The sequence below is a fragment of the Struthio camelus genome, chromosome 19 (assembly GCF_040807025.1).
Source record: "Struthio camelus isolate bStrCam1 chromosome 19, bStrCam1.hap1, whole genome shotgun sequence".
Lineage (NCBI taxonomy): Eukaryota > Metazoa > Chordata > Aves > Struthioniformes > Struthionidae > Struthio > Struthio camelus.
The window spans coordinates 782,083-797,954 of NC_090960.1; the positions used below are offsets into that span (position 1 = coordinate 782,083).

The 15,872-nt window shown below is 60.3% G+C and overlaps 1 protein-coding gene across 21 annotated transcripts in view; it reads right to left on the minus strand.

The window, feature by feature from the left end:
- RBFOX3 (RNA binding fox-1 homolog 3) overlaps positions 1 to 15,872 on the minus strand; it is a 148,018-nt gene that overhangs the window by 87,525 nt on the left and 44,621 nt on the right. For 3 of the 21 annotated variants that reach the window (XM_068913127.1, XM_068913125.1, XM_068913123.1), the window contains exon 1: positions 9,876 to 10,120. The exons of 16 other annotated variants lie outside the window; for them this stretch is intronic. The gene's annotated coding sequence lies outside the window, so the exon portion shown is untranslated. Of the gene's footprint in view, positions 1 to 9,875; positions 10,121 to 15,872 lie in introns of those variants that run through there. 2 more of the 21 variants (XM_068913133.1, XM_068913137.1) reach the window with 2 other exon arrangements.

Consider the following 15,872-nt stretch of genomic DNA (forward strand, 5'->3'; position numbering starts at 1 on the left):
TAATCACGCGTACGCTGGACGTCCACGGAGGTCCGCAGCTCCCAAGGTGGGAGGTGATGGAGAAGGTGGCTCTCCAAGACCATGCACCGAGTTCAAGCAGCAGGTGAGCAGCACTTGCCCGTTTTCCCCATTGGGTTGGGTGCTCGGTCTTTTGGCTCCCTGTGCCTCCAAGACAAATGAAAGAACAAGCAACTAGCGAAAGAAAATGGTCAGGCCAGCACGGCAGCGAGGGAAGGAACCCCTTCTGCAGACGACTGCAGGCAGAGCAGAGCTGCTAGCGTTGCTCGGATGATGCCCTCCATCATGCAGCATGCCAAGCTCCTGCCTGCAGAAGGTGTTTTCACTTGAGGGCAAGATGACCAAGCCTGGGGACCAAAGGAGGGCACGGGAAAGAAAGGCAACGTGGCAAGAAGCAATGCAGCCAAGAACTGGAGTCATTTGCTCCAGGTGAGAAATGCATGCAGGGGAGCTGGCCCTAAAACAGTTCAGGAGGAAACCCTCTGCTCAAAATAAGGAGCTGTCTGCTTCTAACTGGGGATGTCTAGGCTGCCCCAAGGCTCGAGACCACAGACATTCCCAGGAAGGCTGGTGCCATGGAAGACAGGCATATCCTTCCCGGCAGCAGGCATGTAAAGATTGCTGCACCAGCAAGAAGTCTGAATGGAGCTGAGAAAAACCTACTTACCTAATGGTCTAAAACCTGTGTGCACTACACATGAACACCACAGGAATCCGCTCAGGTTGCAAATCCACACACGAGGTCTGAGGGAGAGCGAACTAGCTTGCAGACCCCCAGCGTCAAGCCCCAGCTCTGCCCCCTGTGACCCAGGATAGGACACGTCAGCATGGGCCAGGGGAGGCAGACGGGCTGCCCCGTGCCAGGGAGAAGCAGCACTTTCCAGGGCTTCTTCACGGTCACCAGGAGGCAAATCTGGCAGAGGCTCGGGTGGGCTGGCTGGTTCCTGGAGCGCTGTCTGTGCCCCTTCATGCCAGAGGACAAGGCAGAACCTGGGCCTGGAGGGGCAGAGACCCCCAAGGGGAAGCAGCAGAGCCCTACTTTGGGATGTTTGCCCCCCACACACACTATTTTAATACCATTGCTCACACTTCCATCTATAGAAACTGGGGACCACAAAGTAGAAAGTTTGCCTGATGAAGTGTCCCTGTGGCTCTGCAGCAGGAGTGGGCATGATAGATCATAGGAATAAAACCAAGAGAAGAGTGAGACAAGCAATCGGCGAGGACCAGCTGTAAATCTTGGTTCTGATGGGGCTGAAGATGAGCTGGTTAGTTTATGAGAGTGGGTGAGCAGCAGAGAGAAGAGGCTGATAACAAGAACAGTATGCGGCGCCTGATCCTGCTTCCCGGCTGATGCAGAGGCCTTGCTGTCAGGGAGACAAAGTGGAAGCACTCAAGTGCATCATTGATTTTTAATAAAAGCAGGTAACACTCTGAAAATCCAACACTTAGCCCAGTTTTCCCTTCCCTGTTTGCCCAGTCTTACCCCATCCCCAACTTGCTCCATGCAACAGCAGCACTGCCCAGCCCAGGGGCCAAGGACCTAGCGCACAGCGGCTGCTCTTCCAGGACCACCGGATGCAGGGGCCCTTCCCTGCCGGCGTCTTCTCTTCGCAGCCAACGAGCCCTTTCCTCAGAGGCACTAGGAAGAGCGCACATCGAGAGCTGGCAACTCCACCCTGCTCTGGGCCAGCGGGGACCCTCTCCCCAAACACCCCGACCAGCAGCAGTGTCCACTCCCCAGACCCGCACGCCAGGGCACAAGGGCTTTGTCCCTACCCACACTCCTCCTCCCAGCAGAAAGCCCGCGATGCAAACATCTCCTCTCGCACGGGCTGGCTCTGCCGCACGTCTGCAGTGATTAGGATCTAAAGCAACTTCATCCTGCGCTGCGCACGTAGGATTAGAGTGGCATCTCTCCCCAGGAAACATGTACCCCTAAGCGCTGTCCAAAATGACTTTCCCAATTATTCCACTTAAAATTACTGGTAACCCCACCCTGGCAGCGTGTCCCAGAGAACCTCGCCTGAATTTCCCCAGAGAGACCACAGCCCGGGTAGAAAACCCCAGTGGGAGCTAGGTCCCGGGCACTGGTGGGTCTGCGCCCTCCGCAGCCCACAGCTCCTCCACAGCAGGGAGCTCGACCTGGCACAGCACGCAGCGGTCCAGCCCGCTTCCGCCGTACGTGGCTGCAGAGCTTCATCCGGCCAGCCACCAGCCCGCTCTCCGTCCCTGCTCCCAGCCCCGGCTGGCGGGAATCCTGCGGAAAGGATCCGAGCGGAGAGAGGAGCCGGGGCTTGCAGCGGCTGCTGCAGCGCCTGCAGCGCTCTTTGTCAGACACTTGTCTCCCCGCTGTCACTCTGCCAGGCAAGGGTGCCCTGCTCTGTTACAAAGATTGAACGCCAGCCAGCGGGGCCCTATCATTAAATGCTGGCAGTTGTCTCTCTCGGCGAGGAGAAGCAGGCAGATCCGCATGTGACTTGGAAGTCAGGCTCCCGAGACTGGCAGAGAGGGAGAGGGTCAGGGCAGGCGTGCACACGCAGGGGACCGGGGACAGGAGAGCGGGAGGACCGGTGCAGCTCTCCTGCAGGAAATCTCCGTGCGCGGCGGTGTGCGCACCTTCCCCTGCCGTGTCACGATGATTGAGTGCAGGATGCAAGCACCGTAATGGTTTCATCAACTTCACTACTCTTTATGAGAAATTTGTTCCAATACCTTCACTTTCCCAGGCTGCTGTCACTTTAACAGATGCCAGACCAGAAAGAATAATAATCATGATGAGAAAACTCTGAACCAGAGCTAGCGACTTCCCAGAGGGGTGGGCAGGAGAAGGGAGAAAACTTATTTTTGCAGGCAGCTCAGAACGACCGAGGACTGCCCCAGCCTGACACTGCCCGTGTTTTGAGGTACACTCGTGCCCTCCTCTTCCTCCATGGTGCAAAGCAATAGTACGCGCTGGTGAAACACATCGCTTCGGACAGGAGCCCTTCAGACCCAGTCCCGTGCATCCCACATCACTGCCTGCTGGACCAGTCCTCCACCCCAGTAATCACTTGCAATGTGCTTCCTCCCTCCCCGGCACAATTCCCGTACCTATTTCTGTCCCTGACACCTCTCGCCCGCCGCTGACTGCTGCTCCAGCCCCGGGCTCCCCCGGCGCAGCTCTGCCGAACGGCGCAGTCCCACTTGGCAGAGCGTCTGACCTTCCGCTCCCCAACTCCCACACTGTGCTCGGGAGCTCAATTATGCCCTGGAGCACCCTGTCACTTACTCCTTCCACCCACAACTTTGCCAATTAACTTCAGTCCTTGCCTACAGCCTCCTCGACTCCTCCAGCCCGGCAGCAGCCTGCCGTGGCCCGAGCCAGCCGGGAGGTCTGCGGACAGGCCAAGGGAGCTGCGGGGGGCTTTGAGCAGCCAGGAGCTGCGGCGCGGGCTGGCCACGGCCGGACCAGCAGCGGGGTGGGGAACGCTCCGGCCGGCCTCCGCGGCGGCCGTCGTTGCCCAAACCGGGAGGAACTCCTGCTCTCCGGGGCCAGAGCGCAGCAGCGCCCGGGCAAGGACCCGCGGCAGCCTTCGTCTCATCAGGCAAACCTACCCAACGGGGGTGAGAAAATACCTGCTCAGGCAACGTTGCCGTTACCCAAGACAAAAGCAATAAAAACCAACGCGTTAAACGCGGAGCTGACGTTCAAAGGGGCGTTTTGGGAAGGGACCTGTTTGCATCCAAGTCCGTTTCCACCCCGGTTTCCTCCCAGCAGGGCCCTTAAACCCCGACGCTGCAAGAGAAATGCGAAGCCCCAGCCCCAAAGCGCCCCGAGCCCAGCGCCGCTCGACCCCCGGCTCCGGGAGGGGGACGGGGACGGGGACAGCGGCATCCCGAGCCTCCCGCACCGCCGCTCGCTCGGCCGGGGGATCTGCGGTCGGGCTGCCGCCACGTCGGGCACAGCTAACGGCCATCCTGGCGCTGCAAAGCGCATTTTCCTTCGGGACATGGGAAAACGAGAAGCCTCATCGGGCTCGCAGAGGGGGCCAGGAGGCGTTTCCCGACGAGCAGGCCCCTCTCCCGCCGCCCCAGCCCTCGCCCTGCGCGGGACCCGGCCCCGGCCCCGGCCCCCCCGGACGCTCCCCACCTCTCCCTCCAGCCCCTTTTGCTCCCCGAGAAGTCGCGAGCTGGAGACGGTCCCGGGCTGCTCGGTGACGGCCGGCGCCTGCCCCTGCAGCGAGCAGCCCAGCACCGCGTCCGCCGGCCCGACGGGAGCTGCATCCGCTCCGCGGACCCGTAACACCGCAACGCCTGGCGACATCCCCGCCCGGCAGGAGAGCGGCAGCCAGCACCCGGCACGCCTGCCCCAAACGCACAAAACTCGGTGCTCTGGGCAGGGCCCGGTCGCCGCGCGGGGTCCCGGGGCATCCGCGGCCGGCAGCAGCCGGGGGGCAGCTCCCTCCGCGCCACCGGGAGCTGGCGGGGGATTCCCGAGGCTGCGAGCGCCAGGCCTGCCCTGCCGCCTGCCTCCTCCCGCGAGGAGCTGCTGCTTTGATATGAGTCATTGCTGGAAGACAGGATTCTATTTAAAGGACGTTATTCGTAGAAAATTGAGTTTTAATAACAGGGCATCAAACGAGGAGAAAATACCAAACTTCCAAAGGGAGTTAAGTTTCCTTATGTTAATTTATACAGCACATTTACTGCTCCAAGGAACAAAAATCACAGAGCTAGAGCTTCTCCCCCGACCAAAAAAAGCAAAAGGAGCCCTTTGCTGCTGTCCGCTGCCTGCCGGCACGGGGAGCACCCCAGCCCCGGGCCCGGAGCAGGAGTCGGGGCCGGCTGCCCCGGACACAGCAGTGCCACCGGCACGGTGGCGGCTCCGGGCTGGCGAGCTGCTGCCGCTCCGATGCCTCGCTCCCAAGAGCCTCCAGGCTTAGTTCAGGCTGCTGGTGGGAGGGCGGTAAGAGACAGCACTGAGCTTGCTTTAAAAATAGATCAAACCCTCTGCTACGGAGCCATTTTATTAGAGCAGCACAAGCTGTTTGGCTGGTGACACCTATGAGAGCGTGCAGAGAAGTTTTCCTTCATGCCTTCGAAAAGCAAGCGAGGCGAAGAGCGGCGAAGGCAGCAGAACGGACTCGTTCCCCCCCCGAGACCCCCAGCCCAAAGAGGTGGGGGGAGAGGAAGGAAAAGCAAACTCCCCGCGCTCCCGGTCCCTCTCCCCGTCCCCAGCCCACGCCTGCCGTGCAGCACACAGCGCTTTGGGAAACGGCTCTGCAGCAAGCTGTGACCATCTCCGCGCGCTCGTGCCGGGCTGAGGCTTTGGCTGGCCCCACAGCCGTCCGTCTGTCCCGCCATCGCTCGGCGGCGCTGCCAGACCCCAACCTTTCCAGCGCGACGCGGCGCAAATCAGCCCTGTGATTCTCACCCGGCACCCAAGCTCTTCCAGGCGCCGGGCTGCGGGACGGCGCAGCGGCCGCCCCCGGTCCCGCCACGCTCCCTGGGGTGGCCATGGCCGGGGCCCCAGCGGCACGCGCGCCTCGAGCGCGCAGCGGATGATGCTCTCCGGCTTGGCCCGCAGTCAGCTAACTCCTCACCTGGTTTACCTGGCTGCCCTCGGCCGCTCGTCCTCCTCCGGCCCCGCACGCAGCTCTGCCTCTCCGCGGGGGAGATTGCTGCGCCGGATTCCAGCTCTGCCAGAAGGTAAAGGGGGTCACCTTTCCCGGGGTGATGCTCCTGCCGCCGCGAACGCTTAGCAAAGGCGAGCCAGCTGCAGGCCGCGTATCACAGAATCACAGAAGGGTTGAGGTTGGATGGGACCTCTGGAGATCATCTAGTCCAACCTCCCTGCTCAAGCAGGGTCACCTAGAGCATATTGCCCAGGATCACATCCAGACGGGTTTTGAATATCTCCAGCGAAGGAGACTCCACCACCTCTCTGGGCAACCTGTGCCAATGCTCTGTCACCCTCACAGTGAAGAAGTTTTTTCTCAGGTTCAGGTGGAACTTTCTGTGGTTCAGTCTCTGCCCATTGCCTCTTGTCCTGTCGCTGGGCACCACGGAGAAGAGGCTGGCCTCATCCTCTCGACACCCCTCCTTCAGATACTTGTACACGTTGATGAGATCCCCTCTCAGTCTTCTCTTCTCCAGGCTGAACAGGCCCAACTCCTTCAGCCTTTCTTCATAGGAGAGATGCTCCAGTCCCCTCCTCATCTTCATAGCCCTCCTCTGGACTCTCTCCAGTAGTGCCATGTCTCTCTTCGAGCGGGGAGCGCGCGGGCCGAACGGGAGGCTCAGCCCCACCGGGACGGCAGCCCGGCAGTGCTGCCCGACTGCCGGCCAGGCAAGAGGGTGATGGGCAGGGAAGGGAAGCAGCGACAAACGGAGCCCGAGGCCCCGGTAGGACACGCTGTCAGGTGACGGCTGTCCCTTCGCGCCAAGCTTGCAGGGCGGTCGGTCGCCCACCTCCCGTCGGCGCAGAGGACTCGGCGCTGCCAGCGGGCCGGCAGGGATGACATGCCACGGCAGGGCCTGGCAGCAGAGGACACCGGATCTCTCCCGGCCCCTGAGCTGTTCAGAGGTCCCTCTTGCTGCCCAACCAGGAACAGCGAGCGCGGCCAAGTCCCAGCTCAGACCAAGGCCCTCACAAGCACCGTCTTCCCTCTGTTCTAGCAACTCTTCCCAGCTGGACGCATCACAGGAAGACCCAAGAAACGGCGCTGGAAGATGCCAGGCCAATTCGCTACCTGTGACCCCAGCAAAGCCCTCCCGAGGTGGTTCAACCAAGCGCCAAAGCCACATACACATTACAGAGAAGCGCTAAGCCCTGGAGGTTGGTCTCGAGCGCTTGTCAAAGCCCCGCCACCAGCTCTCTGCAGGAAAGCAGCCCCAGGTGGCCAGAGCTGCTGCTCGGAGCGGGGACCACCCGCCCGGAGGCGCGAGAAGACCAGCGCGCTGCAAACGGCTCCAGACCTCCGTGCGCCGCCAGCACAGGCCGGGAGCCGGGGAGCGGGAGGCAGCTCGGGACGGGAGGAGGGAAAGTCGACGGGAAGCCCCTAACTGCGCCGGAGAGGCCACGGGCGCCCGCGCTCCCCGCGCAGGGGCGAAGGGCCCGGGCAGCGCTGCGCGCGATGCGTTTCAACGCCACCCCGCGGCACCCAGCATCCAGCCCCGGCTCCCGGCGCTTCCCTTTTGTGCGCGCTACAGTCGGCTCATGTTTTTGAAAGGAAAGTCAAGGTGGGGTGGGGGGGGGGAACCCGAAAATGCTTCAGAATCAAACCTCAGAGAAAGCGTGGGAGCTCTCCGGAGAGGAGGAAAGCACTTTCGATATAATTCACCTCTTGTCGTTTAATCACCGCCCCTCTTGCTGCCAGCAGCGGGGAACGGCTGTGCTGGGGAACCCACCTTGTCGCGTCTCGGGAACGCTTGCTCTCGTGTGTGCCGTCTCCCTCGCTCAACTCCAGGCTGCATCAGAAAACGTCCATTCCCCGGCCCCGTCCGCCAAGGAGACGAGATGATTTCCTCTCCTGTGAAGCAGCTTACAAAGCAGCTGGCAGAAGGCCAGAGTCTTTTTAGGGCAACGTTAACGATGCCCAGCGAAGAGCTAATCATGTGTCACGGAAACAACGTGGTGCCAGTCGAGGCAGCAGCAGCCGCGGCGGCGGCCCCCGTCGCCCCTCGCCCCGGCGGCGCACCCGCCTTGGGCTCCGGCGCCCGCAGAGAGCGCGCGGGAAGCGCCGGGCACGGGCGCTCGGGGGCGATGGCACCTCCGCCCCCACCTCCCCGGGCCGGCACGGACACGGGAGCAACCGGCGGTCCCCGACGCGCTGGTCCGCCTCTCGGCATCCTCCGAAGGCGTCGCTCGGCCTCGGCCGGCGAGGAGCGCCCGCCGGCCAGCCCGGGCTCGGGCGGACGCTCCCGCGGCAGCGGCGGCGGCCAGGAAACCCTTCCCTTCGCCCCTCTCCCTCCCGCAGCCCAAGGCCGTCAGCAACTGCCTTTCGTCAGGGCAAACAGCGCGCAGATGACAACACCGCGACAAACAGACAACTCGGGAGTCCCAGGGCGGCTGGGGAAGCGGCAGCAAGAACCGGGGCACGCTACGGACGGGAGAGAGAGCAATTCAGGTGCACGGCGAGCGGGGCGCGGGCGCCAGCAGCCCCCGGCTGCGGGCCGGGGACCCGGCAGCCCGGCGGCGCCTTGGCACCGCCGCGGGAACGCGGCGCCCGCCCTCGCCGCAGCGCTCCCGCGCTGCCTTGCCACCGGGCAAAAGCCGAGGGGAAAAGGTTCAGACTCCTGTTTTCCTCACGGTAAAGGGTTAAACGGTTCCTGACAACTGGCAGCCGCGGAGTTACAAAGGGATGAAACAATACAACAAGGCTGCGGCAGCCACGTCAGTTTGGGATTTCTTCCAACGCCTTCTTTCGGCTCAGAAAGCAGGGTCCGGCTGGGCAGGGCTGCTCCCGGCCGGAAAGAAAAACCTCTCCCCAGCACTTTCACCTTTTCAAGGCGACCCGTCCCCTAGGAAATCACACACACAAGCTCCCCCGTTTGCTTGGGGACCTCCGTGTTGTGGTCTTGCTCCTGGCATCGTGCACCGAGCATCCGGGCACGCGCTGCCGGGCTGCCTCCAGGCCCGCCTGAGAAACCCGCTGCTGCAGGAGGAAGGGCGACTCTGAAGCAGCGGATTCTCCTCAGCCTCTCTGGTCTGCCTCGACTCAGCCCCCGCTTTGAGAGGAACCATAAATGACACGGTAACATTTTGCAAACCACATCTTGCGCTTTTCAGCATTTTGCACCCGTTTGTCTTTCAGCTTCTCCCCTGATGGGTATCATGACTTCCATCACGGATCTTTTCAAGCCCTCATAATAGCGTGCAGCTTACTTATAATAAAGGGCATCATCTACACAACGTTTCTTGCAGCCTGACATTTCCAGTCATGTTGTGGGGTTTCCAAACACAGCCCTTATGCCACACGAAGAGCCTGGCACAAATACAGTACTGGAGAAATGGGTGCAGAAAACAACCTTGGCTCGAGTGACCACGTGCTGATTCTGTTTAAACAACACAATAGCAAACAAAATATATCTGCAAGTTAGGGCTAGCTTCAAGAGTAAAGACAAGAGAGCCTAAGAGGCCGCAGTCTTCAGCTGTAAGGAGCGCAGTTTTATTTAATGTGAGAGGAGTAAATAAAGTCCTTAAGCAAGAGGAAAAAAGTTCATACAGACCAGAGCCAGACCTAAGCAGATAAATAACCAAGCCAACAGGATCTGAGCCGCACAAAGAGAGCCTGCAAGGAGTAGGGGAGGGAAAGGAAAGATCGGCACAGAAAGCCTGACGTTGGAAAGCACGGGGCAGAGCAGGAACTACCAAGAGGAGGCTGAATAAGATGCTGCAGCAAAATAGTACAAGGTTCATTGGTTATGCAAATAAAAAGATAATACAGAAGAAGTGAGGCTGCTACACAGCATGGATGAGTAGAGACAAAACTAACCCAGGTGTTGCCTGAAGACTGATCTCAGAACGACTGCTGATGAGCACGCTTCAGTCTGCAGGCTGCTGCACAGAAATTACAACGGTAGCCTCCAAAGCAGGAGCAAAACTCAAAAGGTCCAGACGAGTTTAAATCGAAGGACCGAGGAAGTCTGTCCCAGAAATCTAACACAACCGGCCCAGCTCACAGCCCATCAGCAGCATTTTATTAGCTCTGCCAAGCTGCAGTGGGCCACATAACCGGCAAACAGCAAGCATGGCACTGAGAAGAAAGGAGCAAGGGGTGGGGAAAGACCAAACAGACCTTGCAGACCTCAACAACACGTAGAACAGAAAGTGGAAGTAAATGAAAAACAGGTAAGATTTAACATTGCCTTACCAAAGGCAGATCATGCCAGAACGAGCTGATATCTTCCTTCAGACAAGGGGAACGCAAACGGCTTGGCCTTCGAGCCCGGCGGTACAAGACAGCAGCACCCTAACGAGCCCGGCTGGCGAGGAAAGTTGGAGGCATTTTCGGGGCCAGAAGGACAGGGGTATCAGCCTGGCTGTGCTGCAGACCTCGAGGACTCGAGCGATTGAACAGCACAAAGTTCAAAACGCTGTACATAGGGACTACGCAAGAATTTCTGCTATAACCTGGAAAAACACACAGAGAAACATCTAGGTACATTACTCAGTTACAAGCTGACTATGAGTCACCATCTCCTGCATCTGTGAAAAAAGCAAGTGTGTTTCTAGGTTGCTTAGGAAAGATATTTCCAGGAGAGAGCAGTCAGCACTCGTGCCGCTGTACAATGCTCTGCTGAGGCCGGATCCACGCCGCTGGGTGGCCAGGGCTGGACCCAGCCTCACGAAAGATGGGTTCAGCTGGAGGAGGAGCAGAGAGGGGCAGCCAGGACCAGCAGGGAACAAAGAGCTGCTCCTAGAAAAGCAGACAAAAAGAGCTCGTCCTGCTCAGCCTCGCGAAAGGAAGCCTGAATGAAAGCTTGTTCTCTATAAATACACTGGGAGTAGGCACTGGGGAGGGAGAAGAGCTATTTAAGCTAAAGGACAATGTTGGCACAAATATAAATGGGTATAAATGGCTGCAAGTAAATTTAGGCAGGAAATTAGAAGAAGGTTTCTAAGCACGGAGTGAGGCGCTGGAACAGGCTCTGGGCCGGGGAGCAGCGGGACTGGCCCTCAACGCCGCGAGCGCACGAGCCGTTGAGGAAAGGCATTCTGGATGGGACTGCCTCCGCCAGCAGGGACCGGGCTCCAGGGTCTACGCCTGCTCCTAAAACACGGCTTTAAACTGTTTTAAAACGCTGCTCTGCTATTTCAACCATTTCCATTACCCGAGATGACAAGCAACAGCCCACAACTGACCAACTCGTTCCTCGCTCTCATATAACACAGTCATCTGCCATGCCCACTTTAAAATAGAAGTGCTAATGCTTTCCTCAAAGCAAAGTCTTCTGGGCCTTCTGTCATGTTCCCTGCCTCTCTTATGACTGCGAGATATTTTTGAACAAAATCAAACGCAGAGCACGAGCCAACAGCAGGAGATGTGCCGAGGCACGAGCCAGGCGTCCTCCGCGCGATCGGGAGCAGAGCGGGCGCAGCGCCGGCCGGCCCCGGCGGGACGGACGCACGTCCCGGGCCAGGGCAGGGAAGAGCAGCGAGCAGGGCACGGCCGCGCAGCCGCCAGCTCTGCCGGAGGCACGGCCTCCTTCCTCGCTCCCTGCTCTGCACTAGGGCCAGAGGCTGAGGAAACTTCCCAGATCGCGGCAACCGCTGGAAGCGCGGGGCAGAGCGCGACGCATCCACCCATGGACGCCTTCCCATCCTCTGCACGCCAGCGACACCGCACCACAGCCCCTTCCCACTCCTGCCCTTGAAAACCCTGGGCTGGGCGCCCGTGCTCCATGTTCTGCTCCGATTGCTTCGTTAACTCAGTGCAGAAATCCAAGCTGCTAATCAGATGGAAAGTCTCCATCCCATAATAAACAGCATGAACTATTTATAAACCTGAAAACGTCTTTATTATTATTATTTTCCCCCAGAAAAAAAAAAAATCTTGCACAATACTGTTAAATACACCCCACCAAGGACTCGCAGGTCTGCAGCGCTGGTATCGCTTCCCCAGGCAGTGCCCAGTGGAACAGATGGCAGTGTGGGCGTTAGGTACCAGCCTCCTGGCAATCTGAACATCTGTTACCGTTAGAAAATGCTAATTGCCATCAATCAGGACAGCACCTACCCACATTTACATGCAAGCACAAAAAAATTACGTCTAAATTTCTCTGTGTACAACACTTGCTGCATGTTAAGTAACTGGAGCTGCTCAGATGCTGCAAGTCCGCCTGGCATAGGCGGCTGCTAGCGATGTACCACATCTGAGCGCCCGGCTCCTCTCCGGCCCTCCTCGGCAGCTCCCGCAACGCGAGGGGCAGCGGACCAGGCAGAACGAGGCCCTTCCCACCTCGTTTGCGCAGGAGAGCTCAGAGCTCCCTTCAGCATCCGCCGGACGCAGGTCCGACCGCCGCAGTGGCTGCAGCCATCTCCAAGGGCAGCTACCTTGGTCTCCTGGGAGCATTAACACTGCCACAAGACACCCTCAAGGAAGGTAATTCACGTCCCCTCTGCAGGTGCTGCAGAATATTTGCATCCTTCTCTTTTTGACCATTTGTCCCAATTCACCCCAGACATCCCAGGAACGCGGTAGTAATGCTTTCACAATTTTGCTCTCTCTGACCATTTGCCCTGAGCGGCCGAGACACTGCTTAGCGGTAGAGCCCTCCCCTTCAGCAGCACACCTTCCCCATCTCCTTTTGCCAGAAGTCAGATTCTTCCAAAGCAGCTTTGCAATATAAAGGACCGCTGCTGTGAGAGCGTTGCACTGGCCGGGTGCTAGCGGGCCACTGACGACGACGTCCTGTTCGCCTTGTGTTAGAGCGCCAGACCTCCAGGCAATGGTGCATCGCGTTAGAGGCGCCACACACCATCCAGCACCCTATTACTTGAGAGCAAGCAATGACTCTAAGTAGTTTCAGGCCAGTCCGTCCTGACCAGCTGCTTCTGAAGATCTGCTAGATCTCTGCACACCTTCTGCTAATCCTCTTCGGTCTCGACCTGCAGTACTTATTATTATTCCAGGTCTGAAATTTTGCCTAACGGGAGCTGCCAACTGCACGCAAGTCTCCTGGAAACAGGGGACTGCTGTACCAGCAGCTCGCTTGTCACCATACATAGCACCACGATGAACCCCTCGAATCCATCTGAGAATTACCTTGGCCCTGGCTGCTCCTCCTGGTCCACTTTGCAGGAACATGAGACACTCTCTATCCCCAGAGAGCGCGTGAACAGACAAGACTAAAAATAGCTCCAACGTGGTTTATCAGATGACGTTACAGGAACTATACAGAAAGGTTTGGAGGAGCCCATGCTGCCATAAAGCTGTGGCCAACCTCCTCCTAGCCTCCCTCTTTTAGCAGGCACCAAATAACACTTGTATCTCCTGTTATGCTGGTACTTATTAGTCCCAGCTTCAAAACAGCATCTTACAGCTTAGTGGGAAATGCCCCCCAGCTCCCGAGTGTCGCAAAACTGTAGGAGGTTGCAGGCTCCAAAAGAGCATCTGAGCCACCACGTCACCTGGGCTTTATCCGGAGCATCTGGACTTAGAGGTGAACCTCAAGCACTGGACCCTGACATGAAAAAGCATCAAATTCCTGTTCTAAGAAGCAAAGGCACAAGCCTCAGGTTGCAAACTTGGAAACAAAGTTGAAACAGAAAAGCACGAAAACTAGGAAAGGCGGAGTGAGGAGATCCCTGAGACAAAGCTCCCTCCACAGCTGCCCCGAGGGATGCTGTGACACCCGGGAGCCGGCAGCGCGGCTCAGCCGCCAGCGCCGCCCGGGGCTCCCGCCGCCCCCTCGCCGCGGGGGCGAGGGGAGCTGCCGCCGAGCGCCAGCCGCGCTCCCCGGCATGCTCCAAAAACTCCCTGTTCCTTTTTTAATTTAGGACACCTCATTTGCATACTTAGGCTTATCCAGGAACTACTCCTCTCTGACATGTAAAAAGTGCTGTGTTTTACCCACATTTAAGCCTTTTCTCTTAGAACTGAAGTTCTAGAGTTTATCCATCCAAGCTGGGGGCCACCGACCTTCCCGGGGAACACGAAACCCCCTTCCTCCAAAACCCTCCAAGCCAACGCCATCAGGTCTTTTGCCCCAGTGACACCTTGACCAGACCACACCTATGACAGAAACCCCTCTTTTTGACTTCTGGAGAAAGCCCAGGCTGGCTTTGAGCCTTTTCCAAAGAAGAGCGAAAGGCAGCGAGGAAGAGGGATCTCGCTGCTCGAGCAAAGGAAGCAGGGGCACAGGATTACGGAGCCGCCAGGGACCATCTCATCACACACCACCGTCTTGCTCTTCATACGACCGAGGTGGGTGATGGCTGCACACGTTTAATTTCCTTCCAGCCGTAGCACGGTGGTTGCTGGTCCTTGGCTCCGTCCCCTGCTTGCCCCACGGCCCGCCCCAGCGCTGGCTTCCCGACAAGCTCCCACCGGCGCGAGCAGGTTGCAACACCGCTGCTCGCGTCCCGCGGCTCCGACCATTACTCAGCAACCGAGGGAACCGCTCAGAGCTGCAAGGTCACTCAAAAACACCATCTGTCCAAGCACCGCTTGCCTCGCCCCGGAGAGAGCAGAGGAGGCATTACTCCAACGCGCCGAAGGCCCCCTCCCTCCCCTCCGCCGGGCCGGCTGCACGCCGGCCTGCCGGCACCGCGCGGGCCGGACAGGGGCCACGGCGCCCCTCGCGCCCGGCACGGTCTGCGGCTGCCCCTGCACCGCCGGGGCTGCGGCCAGCCTGCCCCGCGCTCGCAGCCTCGGGGCAGCGAGCCTCCGCGCCCCGAGAGCCTCCGCGAGCCCAACCGCCTCCCAGAGCGGCGAGCGGCCCGGCGCCGGCAGGAGGAGCGCCAGGACCGCCGCGAGGCCCCCGCTGCAAACACAGACCGCTCCAGGCCGGCAAACGCTGCCCGAGGCTGCCGAGAGAAAACGCGTTTGCAGAAGCCGACGCTCTGGCCGCAGCCCGGCGCGCGGGGAGCGAGCAGCCTCCCACCGCAGGGCCAGCACCGCCGCGGCCCCGGCCGAGCGCCCCGCGCCGACGCCAAGGGGGGGACCTGCCTCCGGCGGCAGGAGCAGGGCGCCGGCCCCGGCCCGGCCGGCTGCAGCCCCCGCGCCCCGGAAGGGGCTCTTGCTGGCAGCCTTGCGCTCGGGCGCCGACGTCGCGCTCGCCCCGAGTCGCGCTGCTTCTGCTGCGCTTCCAAGCGTCACAACAAGAGAGCTATCTTCGTCAAGGCAGGCGCCCCCGCACGCCGCGTCCCCGGGGCGCCCCCGGAGCTGCCTGCAGCCCCGCGCCTCCCCAGCCCCCTTGCGCTGGCCCGGAAAGGCAGCTCGCCGCGCCGGGCTGCTGCGAGCACCGTCCGCACGCGGACCCCGGCACGACGAGCCCAGCCAACAAGCAAATATTTGACTTGAGTTCATTGCAAACTTAATAAAGGGGGGAAGTTTCCGAAGCGCTTGACGGGTTTTTAGAAGCGTTTCCCCTTGCTCAGAGGCAGCGGGAGTCGAGGCCGGAGCCCCGAGCGCCCCTCCGGCGGCGGCAGGAACAGCGTCCGCCTGCTCTCCGCTAGCAGTGATTTTAGCAGCTATTTCACGCGCTCATCCCCGAACCCTCCCATCACCGTCGTCCCCGCTCGGCGGAGGCGGGCAGCGCTCTGCCCCGGGTGGACGGCGGCGCCCCGCTGCGCCGCGAGATCGTCTCCGCACGGGAGCAGCCAGCGGAGCTGCCAGCTCCCGGCTCCAACGCTTGCCGCTACATCTGGAAACTCTTCTCACCCTTAATTGTTCCTAATGCTTTAACACGCGGAGCCACTAATAAGACGCTAATTGGGCGGCGTTAGCAGCCAGAGGCAGCGCCCTCCGCGCCGAGCTGGTCCCCCCTCCCCGGCCGGCCGACTGCTGCCGGCGCCGTAAATCACCAGCAAAAAGAAACGCTTTCTTCTCTCTCGGCCGTTCCCAAAGCGGTAGGCAGGACCCGCCTCGCAGCAGCCCGGCCGGCCGGCGGCGATCAGCGGATTTCCGATCGCTCTCTCGCAGCCGCCCGCGCCGCGCGACAGCCGGGCAAGAGCGGATGCAAGACCCGGGGCTGGCACAGACCAAAACTAAGCCAGGCTCCGTCCACGCCGAGCTCCAGGCTTTCAGGCGTCGAGGGCCTTTGCAGAAAGGCAGCCCTTGCCCGCAGCCCCGGGGCTGCCGGCGTCCCGGGCAGCGCCGCTCCTGGCCGCGGCGGACGGGGGCATCGCCAGCTTGTCGCTGCTG